Below are 11,027 nucleotides of genomic sequence, written 5' to 3'. Positions count from 1 at the left end.
AAATGCTACAATTATTGCCCTGCACCAAGTTTTCAATAAATATGATTGGTTGATTCACACACTGGGACTGAGGATAGCTTCATCAGCTTTATTCCCTTGAGGAGAGAAGCCATTTTCAATAAGGGATCTCTACTTCAGTGGCTTATTGGTTTAAAATCACTCAAATAGGTTGTGAGGTATCTTGAAGATTTCCGAGGTTGGGATCGGTATCATGAAAGAGATAGGCCTCTCCTAGGCGGTTATATCCCAGCTCTGCCACTTGTCAGCTGTGTGACTGTGGGCAAGTCACTTAACTTCTCTGTGCCTCAGTTACCTCATCTGTAAAATGGGGATTAAGACTGTGAGCCTCACATAGGACAACCAGATTACCCCGTATCTACCCCACCACTTAGAACAGTGCTCTGCACATAGTAAGCGCTTAACAAATATCAACATTATTATTTTATCCATACCGATCTCAAAAGAAAGTTGAAGGCTAATGACCACGATCTTAAGATTTCACACCCTAATGTTCAAACCTACAGTTCTGGTGAAGCTGCAAGGTCACTCCTGGAGCTCAGTTGCAATTTCTAAGTTCGAACCTCCCTCTTGGTGCTTCTAGGACCAAGTGCCAGCAGATCGTCTGATCCTCTGCTCTCCTTCCCGGTCACCTAAAACACAAGATCGCTTCAGAATATCGTTTTGAGTAAAACTCCAGGGGACAATTTATTTGCAGAGAAATGAACTTCCCCAACTTTAGCCATTTCCTGCATGGAAGCAGAATCCCTAGGGCTACCCAGTTTTGAATATTAAAATCCGACCGCAACCCCTTTAGTTATTTATTGTCTTCCCTTATTTGTCCTGTAGTGGGCTTCTGGTTTTTATGAATCAATTCACAATTGTATTTTGTGGTGTTGAGGTACCGCTCCAACAGGAAAAGTTCTTAATTGGAAATAAAAGAGGAAGTTAGTCATTGAAGTGAAGACCAAAAACACCAGGCAAAAGTGTTTATGCCTCGCTGGGTTACTTAACCAAATTGAAAATGATCCCTTTGTGGGTCTGGCTATTTTTTCCTTTTCAGATAGAATGAACGAGTTTCTCCGAGCAACAGTAATTGTAAAACCCACAACACTGACACACTCAAATGGATGGGCATACTTGGTTGCCCGTCGCCTTAAGTGGCCTCCAGGTGAAAGGGAAATACGAATAGAATGATAACGGGGAAGAATGAAAACAGGAAACAGATGTCTAGTGACGTGTCGTGATTCGATAGCACTTATTCTCAGAACGTGGGCTTAGTCACAAGACAGCTGTATCCTGGTCCTAATATTATAACACCTCGGAGCCAAAACAGCCACGTTCCACAAAATCCGGCTCTTCCATTTAGCGAAAAGGTAATGCTCAGATCACCGTGAAACGATCGAGGAGACTCACCTTCAAGTTACTTCATATCAAATATGAAGCGTCAGTTTGGGGGATTCGTGGTCGCAGTTCTAATTTTCGTAGTGAAAAAGGGTGATTTGGGATGGGGGAGGGGGTTTTAAAGGATTTCCTGCTGGTAACTTCATGTCCTCAAGAGCACACATCACCTGGCAACACAAATATTACAGAATAAGAGTTATCTGCAGTGTCTCTCATCCGAGCGATAAATCCACAGCTCCCCTGGAATGACTTTTATCTACTTACCAGGATTTTTGTAGCGGAATCAAATGACCTGTTCATAGCTGTGACTACAAATATGTAAAGAATGTAGGTATGAATATGTTTAAATCTAAGAGAAGGGATTATTTTGGATTTCCTGTTGATTGGGGGGCAGGGGAAGCGAGATGACTGTTGAGCAAGTGGAATTCCCTGCCATAACAGGAAAGGTATTTGTCAGGTAACAACAGGATAAAGCAATTTTACTGCCAGGATACCCAATTCAAGGGAAATGAAAGATGGGACAGTTAGCCAATTCACTGTCTTCACAGAAACCGGCCACTGCAGACAAATCAGGCCAAAAATCCACTTTGGAGGTTGGATTGCCCAATTGGTGCAAATCGCCGAGATCATTACTCAGTCTTCTGATTCACTGTGAGCTGAACCACCTGGAAACTGGTCTTTAAAACAAAAAAATAGAGTACTGAGAGAAAAAGTTACCATCTTTCAAGGCGTTTTAGTTTATCTGTGTAGTTGCAAATGGAATAAGGAAACCAGTTCAGAAAACATCACTAATATCGGAAGTTAGAGTCTAAGCCTGTGTCTTTGATAGTGTGCCTTGGCTTGTCAAGCAGTGAATTCCAACTGTTTACACAGTTAGGTTTGGTAACAGCCGTAGTGAAAATGAGTGGAATCCATTGTTCCAACGGTAAACTGTGGTCCAGGATGTTCTGCTACCTTCCTAATAACATTAACCGCTTCCGGGTGTGCCATTTCATTAGCATGAAAAAGGAAATCTAAGTCTGATTATCTTTTACACCTGTGCCTTCTGACAGACTCGCTGCCCTCATTTTTCTCTTCCGGAAACCGTGGAGGCTAGGAAGTAAGACAGCATGTGTCTGGGGAAGGTCTTGGCACTCCAAATGAACAAGTAGTTGTACTCACCCACTTCATCAGCCTTTTTGTTTCAAGACAGTACCTTGCTGGATTGGAAGTGCTTCTGAAGGTCAGTACGAGAAATGTATTAAAAATCTCAGGATGGCCCTCGTGCCAGCAGGTCTAGAACAATGACTGTGCTAATTTCATGTGGATTCATTTCTTAAATTCCTTACCGGGGTCAAGTGGGCAGCTTTTCTAGTTTGTTAAAATAATTAAAATACATTTTAGGACTTCTGAAAATTCACCAATTTCTGTTAAAGCTGCAGTTGCATTTTTCTGTAAGTCAGATCACAGTGTTAATGACAGACTCCAGAAAGCCACATTCATTGTGCAGGTTACCAGCGTGGCTCAGTGGAACGAGCACTGGCCTGGGAGTCAGAGGTCACGGGTTTGAATCCTGGCTCTGCCACTTGTCTGCTGTGTGACTGGGCAAGTCACTTCACTTCTCTGTGCCTCACCTCCCTCATCTGTAAAATGGGGATTAAGACTGTGAGCCTCACGTGGGACAACCTGATTACCCTGTATCTGCCCCGGCGCTTAGAACAGTGCACTGCACGTAGTAAGCGCTTAACAAATGCCAACATTATTATGATGATGATGAGAAGGAATGCCCACCCAAGATGGCTGCCTCAGGCCTATCTGTAGTGAATCTTTAATTTTATCCATCTATACTCATAATTTATAGGCTGCTTTTTTTTTTTTTTTACTGGTAAAGACGTTTTATCTGAGGTGGCATTATTAGTGGTATAGGATTCAATTTCCAGGATTACTAATTGTTGAGATTTGGATAGTTTTGGATCTAGCCTATCTCCATCTCTGTCTCTTGGGGCACATCTCCAAGAAGTTTTCCTTGACTGAGCCCTCGTATCCACCTTCTCCCGCTTCTTTCTGTGTTGCCCCTGCACTAGGATTTGTACCCTTTATTCACCCCTCCCTCAGCCTCGTAGCACTTATGTACATATTCACAATTTAACTTCTGTTAATGTCTGTCTCCCCCTCTCAACTGTAAGCGTGTTGTGGGTAGGGAACATTTCTACCAACTCTATTATACTGTACTTTCCCAAGTGCTTAACAAAGTGCTCTGCAAACAGTAAGTGTGTGGTAAATGCAGTTGATTTGTCTCCCTGTGGGAAGAGAATTGGCATTTGGCTTCTAAGAACATTTGCCAGTTTCGTCTGGGTCGTATTTGTTACAGACCTGGATGGAAAGGCCCTCTCCTCTAATATGTCTGCGGTTGTGCTGTACTCTCCCCAAAGCACTTAGAACAGTGATTGAATTGATAAGATTGAATGAATGAATCAATCATAGAGAAGCAGTGTGGCCTAGTGGATAGAACACAGGCCTGGGAGTCAGAAGGACCTGGGTTCTAATCCTGACCCTGCCACCTGTTTGCTGTGTGATCTTGAGCAAGTCACTTAACTCTCTGCTCCTGTTACCTTATTTTTTATTATATCCATAATTTATATTAATGTATATCTCCCCCTCTAGACTGATAGATCATTGTGGGCAGGGGATGTGTATGTTTATGGTTTTACTCTGCCACGCACTTGGTACAGTGTATTGCACACAGTAAGCGCTCAAAAAATACAATTGAGTGAATGAAAGTAAAATGGGGATTAAGACTATGAGTCCCATGTAGGACATGGACTGGATCCAACCTGATTTCCTTGGATTTACCCCTATGCTTAGTACAGTGCCTGGCACATAGAAAGTGCTTAGCAAATATCTCAATTATTACTATTATTATCATTACAATATTACAGAGTTGGTAGACATGTTCCCTGCCTCTAACAAGGGTTCAATCAATCAGCGGCATTTTTGATCACTTACTGCATGCAGAGCACTGTGCTAAGTACGAGGAGAGTAAAGTAGGTAGACTTGGTAGACATGACCTCTGCCTTGGAGTCAGTGGACCTGGGTTCTAATCCCAGCTCTGCCACTTGTCTGGTGTGGGACCTTGGACAAGTTAACTTCTCTGTGCCTCAGTTCCCTCACTGCAAAGTATTCAAAACCTATTCTCCCTCTTATGCTGTGAGCCCCAGGTGGGACTTGCTTGTCTTGTATCTTCCCCGGTGTTTAGTAAAGTGCTCGACCCAAAGTAAGTGCTTAATGTCATAATTATATATCGATGATGATTACTAGGATGAACCCCCTGAGACTTGAGAACCGAGAACCTGTACTAAATGATTTATTATGGTGATACTAGCTTGTTCACTCATCCTTTGCCAGTCATATTCCTGAAATACACACACCATGCACAATCTCAGAGTCTGCACAGCATTGACATTCAAAGATACAACAAAAAACACAGCCTTATTTAAGAATTAGAACGTTATTTTTATTATAATAAATTCCAGAACAAGGATTTTTCCTGAATTACTGTGTCCTTGGCCACAACTCCTGACTGCTTCGAAACAAGTGACTGACATAATTTGAGTCTCACCCAGTGCCCACTCCCTCTTTAAAAGAAAACTTGAAACAAGCTTATTTTGTGCTTTCTACATCCAAAGTGGCAACTACACAATGTTGTAAAGTGTAGTTAAATCTGCCTTTCAGTAGCAGTAAATTGAGCTCCTACGGTACGCAAAGCACCATACTAAATCCTTAGGATTGTACAAGACAATTAGTAGACATGATCCCTGCCTCAAGGATTTTATAACCTAGCAAAACTTCATTAATTCAAATACCTCTAATCTTAAATCCGTGATCATTCAACCCCAATATGCCCTTTCCCTTTCTCCTCTCTCCTGTTCCCAACGGCAGACAAGCTGGCTTTGATTCAAAGACGAGAGTGTTTGACTTTCTCAAAGCCTAAGAAGTTCAGTGAAATTGTAGGCAGGGGGAGGTTTATCTGGTCAGCAGGGAAGGAGCACTGAAGGAGGACTGCCCTAGACAGATTTAGAGACAAATCAGTTTGGAAGTTAAACCTAAACACAGAACACAACACCCCATCTTATCCTCCCCACCCCCCACCACTCCCCAGTATTTCATAAAGTATCGTTAAAAAAAAATTTGAATTCAGACTTTTCATTAATTCACTCTGGGCACCCTTCCCTGATCAAAATTACTGACATATTACTGTAATGTACCGTCTTCAAGTTGAACAATGGAAGTGGATATGGCTGCAGACTCCCTCTGAATATAAAAAGTGCACTAATCTCTAGTTGGCATTTTATATACATTCAGTTAAAGGAAACACATTTTCACCACATGTTTGGATAATAATAGAATCCAGTCACATTTATTGAGCACGCACTGTGTGCAGAGCACTGTACTAAGCTCTTGGAAAGGTATAATTCAACAGTAAACAGATGCAGTCTGGGAGCCCATTGACCGTATCCTGACTTTTCCAAGCCCTAAACTGATGGGAAAGTATGGGTGGGCTCTGCTGGGCCACGTATCATCTCTGATCATTAGTTCCCTGCCCAGAAAGTAGCCACACACTGTTTTTTGTGTGCGTGTATTCCATAGATGTAAAATTGGTAAATTCTCCCATTGGTTTGGAAGCTTGTCTAAATAACCAAATTTGAAGTAGTCTCCCATCATTCTCCTTTAGAAATGATGCATTGATTCACTTACTGTGCTAATTCATCCCGTGAAAGGAGGAGCTTTTTGTATTTAGTCACAAGAGGCAACATCCTTAATTATTATTTTTTGTCTTGTCTGACATCACGACTTGTGTGTAAACACTAGTACTACTCTGTTAAAATTATCTTTATCTTTTGATCTCATGTGTGTCGATTTTACATTTGTTTCTTATGAAACAAAACTTAGCCAAGTATCCTCTCTATCCCCTGTACAATCACAGGTAGAATGTTTTTTAAAAAATCCCGAACAAAAGCATGTTTGGCTTGAATAAGTTTTGATACACACTCTAGCAAAATTCTCAGGAGAGTTGGCTTAGAAATGCCTGGGACAGAAACATCTTTATCAAAGGAAGCACGTGGACTTGGAATTGTGGACTTTCACAAAACTGGCAGTTGCCTCAGTGACAATGATGCTTAATTGTATTTAAAACCAGCCTTAGGTTCAAACATTTTGACTGCTAATAACTGCTTTATGGACCTCTGAGACAAGCTAGAGTAGCTCGTGCCAATATTGGACTAGCAGTGACTTATAGGCTAAGGCTCTTTCCTCTTCTGTTCTGCGCTGATAAACAGTAGCAGCACGGGTAGCAAGTGTATTTTTGAAGTAGCATAGCCTAGGGGATAGAACATGGGTCTGGGAGTCAGAAGGACCTGGGTTCTAATCCCAGCTCTGCTACAGCTGCTGTGACACCTTGGGCAAGTCAATCGACCTCTCTGAGTCTCAGTTACCGCATCTATTAAGTTGAGATTGTCGGTGAGCCCCATGTGGGACTTGGAGTGGCACGGTGTCCAACATGATTAGCTTGTATTTACCCCAGCATTTGGTACAGTGCCTGGCACATAGTAAGCACTTAACGTGCCACAAAAAATGTATATTCTTTCATTTTTTCCCCATTATATTTAGTGCTGTTAATGCCCCATCTTGTTTTGCTTATAATGCAGAATGTTGACCTCCCGTCAGTGGCATTTATTGAGCCCTGATTGTGTGCAGAGCACTGTAGTAAGCACTTGGTGAAGTACAATACTATAAATTTGGTAGACACGATCCTTGCCCACAAGGAGCTTACAGCCTACAGTCTTACAATCTTCTTACTTTGCCTTCCTTCAAGAAAACGCACCCTTAGTTAAACTGGTTTTTGCAAATATTTCATTTGCTGAGGTAATGTTCTTCAGTTCCCTTTCCTCCTGCCATGTTAAGGAGACTTTAGGGTGAGACTGAGCACATGAAACACCGTTGGCCTGACTATCTTCCCCGCTTCTGGTTGAGGCCTTTGCCTTATAGAGGGAGGGCTCTGGCAAACTGACTTCTCTATGGTTCGTGTTGAAAGACGGGGTGACGGAAGGGCCCTGCCTCCACCCCTTCTCAGCAAACTGGCGGATCCCTGAGCAAGTCACCAGCCTCCGATCGCTGTACTGGTCTCGAAGGAGAAGCTCTACAGGGTGGAGCTCAGAACACCCGATCCTTTCTGCTCTCTCTGCTTCCCTGAGCTGATGTCACTGATCAATCAATCAGTAGATGGTATTATCGTATGCTTACTACGTGCGGAGCACTGTATTAAGTGTTTGGTGAAGCAGCATGACCCAGTGGATAGAGCACGGGCCTGGGAGTTGAAAGGACCTGGGTTCTAATCCAGGCTCTGCCATTTCTCTGCTGGGTGACCTCGGGTAAGTCACTTAACTTCTCTGTGCCTCCATTACCTCATCTGTAAAATGGGAATTGAGACTCTTAGCCCCAGGTGGGACAGGGACTGTGTCCAACTTGATTAGCTTGAATCTGCCCCAGTGCTTAGGAAGGTGCTTGGCTCATAGTAAGTGCTTGACAAATATCATTATCGTTAAAATACAAGAGAATTAGCAGATATGTGAAAGTGACCCCCCTTCTCCCTGTCCACAGTGCTGTCTCTATGGCTGAAGATCTCCCTCCACCAGAGAGAGTGGTCGCAGGATGGTTTTGTTGGCACAACTGGCCTTCTGAAAAAGAGCACGGCTCTGGAAGTCAGAGCACCTGGGTTCTAATCGCAGCTTTACCACTCGTCTGCTGTGTGAGACCTTGCGTCAGGGCAGATCAAGTGCTACTGGCACCACATAGGTAACAACGATAGCTGGCATTTGTTAAGGGCTTACTTTGTATCTCACTCTCCACTGAGCTGGGCTTCGTATAATCGGACCAGACGCTCACATGTCAGGCTTTCAGTCTAAGTGGGAGGGAGAACAGCTCTCTTATCCCCAAGACAGATGAGAAAACTGAGGATCAGATCAGGTGGAGCCATGAACTCTTAAGCTCCACAGCCCCCATCAAGAATGGTGAGCACACTTGAGGAAAACCACCAATATTGGGGGGCAGCTGGCAAGAGGTGAGGGGAAGGAAGGGAAAAGCCACCAGCTCTGCCAGGAAGCTGCTGTCAATTAAGAGAGACTCCTGGACCCATCAGGTGACTATCAAGATGATGCAATCTCAGATCAGAAATCTGTCCGGTCAGTCTCTAGCCTATGGCTTTCAACCAATCTGAAAAAGTACAGCTCAAAAACCTATGCCATCCCTTTGGTGTTTGACTGAAAATAGGCCACATGTTCCATTTAGCAACATTTTGCATTTTTTATTTCCCCACAAGCAGGTGTTGCTTTTGCCCCATTTAGAGTGCCTATTGAGAGGAGTTTTTTTTTTTTTACTATGAGCAGGACAGTTTTCCTTAAATACACTTTCAGAATTCACTAGGGGGAGATATTCCCTCACAGTTCCTTAACCATCCTGAATGGACAGCGCAAGTGAACTTTGTAAACTTCTATTGGTCTGATTGTTATTCTCATAAGGATTTTTTTCCTTCTTCATGAAATATTTTATTCTTTTAAAATAAGGCAATCCATAAATACAGGAAGATGACTTGAGAGGAAAAAATATCTGAACTTCAGTCAGTTGTATTTACTGAGCCCCTACTGTGTGCAGAACACTGTAATGAGTGCTTAGGAGAGTAAAATACAACAGGGTTGTTAGACACATTCCCTGCCTGTAACAAGCTTACAGTCTAGAGGGGGAGACAGACATTAATATAAATAAATGAATTAGGGGTATAAGAGGCGTGGAGCTGAGGGAGGAGTGAATGAAGGAAGGGGGCAAATTCAAGTGCAAGGATGATGTGGAAAAATATGGGAGAAAAGGAATTGAGGGTTTAGTTGGAGAAGGTCTCCTGCTTTCAGTAAGGCTTTGAGGTGGGAGGAGTGATCGTCTGTCGGATCTCAAGAGGGAGGGAGTTACAGGTCAGCGGCAGGATGAGGGATCGTCACTGAAGCAGAAGATATTGAGGTACAGTGAATAGGTTGACATTAGAGGAGTCGAGTGTGTGGACTGGGTTGTAGCAGAAGGGAAACAGCTGAGGTAGGGGACAAGTTGATTGAGTCCTTCAGAGCCAATAGTAAGGCGTTTCTGTTTGATGTGGAGGTGCATGGGTAACCATTGGAGGTTCTTGAGGAGTGGGGAAAATGCACTGAAAGATTTTGTAAAAATAAATGATCCAGGCGGCAGAGTGAAGGATGGATTGAAGTGGGGAGAGACAGGAGTCAAGGAGGTCGGCAAGGAGGCTGCTGCAATAATCAAGGCAGGATTGGATAAATGTTTGGATTAATGTGGTAGCACGTTGTAGAGGAAAAGGTGGATTTTAGCAAAGTTGTGAAGGTGAATTCACAGGATTTGGTGACATTGAATATGTGGGTTGAATGAGAGAGATGAGTCAAGGATAATAGCTAGGTTACAGGCATGTGCAACAGAGAGGATGGAAAGTCAAGGGAAAGACAGGTTTGGGTGGGAATATGGGGAGTTCCATTTTGAACATGTCTTAAAGCTGAATGAGGCTCCCTGAGGGCTAAGATTACCACTTCTCTTGTACTCTCCCAGATACTTAGTGCAGTATAGTGACTGTTGATCGATGTCTAAAATGCATATCTCCTGTAGCCAAAAAAAAGGTGTAGTAGCAGACAAAATGCAACTATCCCAAGAGGCACTGCAGTTCCCTGAAAACAAAATTTTCAAATTCACTCAAAGATTAGTGCAGAGGGAATATTGGTTGATTAAAATGTGATATTTACGGTGTTTAAGCACTCACTGTGTATTAAGCACTGGGATAAGTACAAGATTAGCAGGTTAGACATAAACCCAGTCCCACATGGGGCTCATGGTCTAAATAATAATTACTATGGAGTTATTTAAGCGCTTATTCTATGCCAAGCACTCTAGTAAGAGCTGGGGTAAGTACAAGACAATCAGGTCCGCATGGGACTCTCAGTCTAAGTACTAGGGAGAACAGGTATTGAATCCCCATTTTGCAGATGAGTAAATGCCCAGCAGAGAGAAGTAAAGGTTGCCCAGCAGAGAGAAGTAAAGGTCACACAGCGGGCAAGTGGATTAGAACTAAGATCCTCTTGACTCCCAGGCCGTGTTCTTTCCACTACCCCATATTGCTTCTCAGGTGATTGAGATTTGAAAATACCTTTTATGTGTGGCAAAACACACACACCCCACCAACCACACAGTCACTGGAAGAATTACACTCATGGAAGGAATCTGGAAAAAAACCCCATGAAAATGAAACTGTCATGATTTACTAATATACGTCAGAATGAACCTCTTGACCATGAAAACATGCCAATCAAGATTAAAGAGATAAATTCCTGAACCCAAACTCCTTGGATTCCAGTTCAAACTTGAAGGTGCTAATCAAGGGCTGCCTCAGAGGACTGATGATGTGACCTGTAAATGTTTATCTGGTAGCGATTCAGTGCAATTCAGTTGGCATTAACTTATCCCCATTGCATTAGAAAATTAATACCTAAATCCTGTTGGTATAGAGCTGCAGTCATTTCAGCTATAAATTGGTTCTACAGTGTAAAATC

At 42.8% G+C, this 11,027-nt stretch overlaps 1 long non-coding RNA gene across 1 annotated transcript in view; it reads left to right on the top strand.

The window, feature by feature from the left end:
* The first annotated feature begins 1,258 nt into the window (after positions 1 to 1,258).
* The window catches only part of LOC114813285, a 54,657-nt gene continuing 44,888 nt past the window's right edge, over positions 1,259 to 11,027 (top strand). The window contains exons 1-2 of the long non-coding RNA XR_003760996.2: positions 1,259 to 1,373; positions 2,454 to 2,623. This is a non-coding gene — a long non-coding RNA (uncharacterized LOC114813285). The remainder of the gene's footprint in view (positions 1,374 to 2,453; positions 2,624 to 11,027) is intronic.

This window comes from Ornithorhynchus anatinus, chromosome 7 (assembly GCF_004115215.2).
Source record: "Ornithorhynchus anatinus isolate Pmale09 chromosome 7, mOrnAna1.pri.v4, whole genome shotgun sequence".
Classification (NCBI taxonomy): domain Eukaryota; kingdom Metazoa; phylum Chordata; class Mammalia; order Monotremata; family Ornithorhynchidae; genus Ornithorhynchus; species Ornithorhynchus anatinus.
The sequence above is the reverse complement of the archived record's forward strand: the minus strand, read 5'-3'. Positions and strand labels throughout refer to the sequence as shown.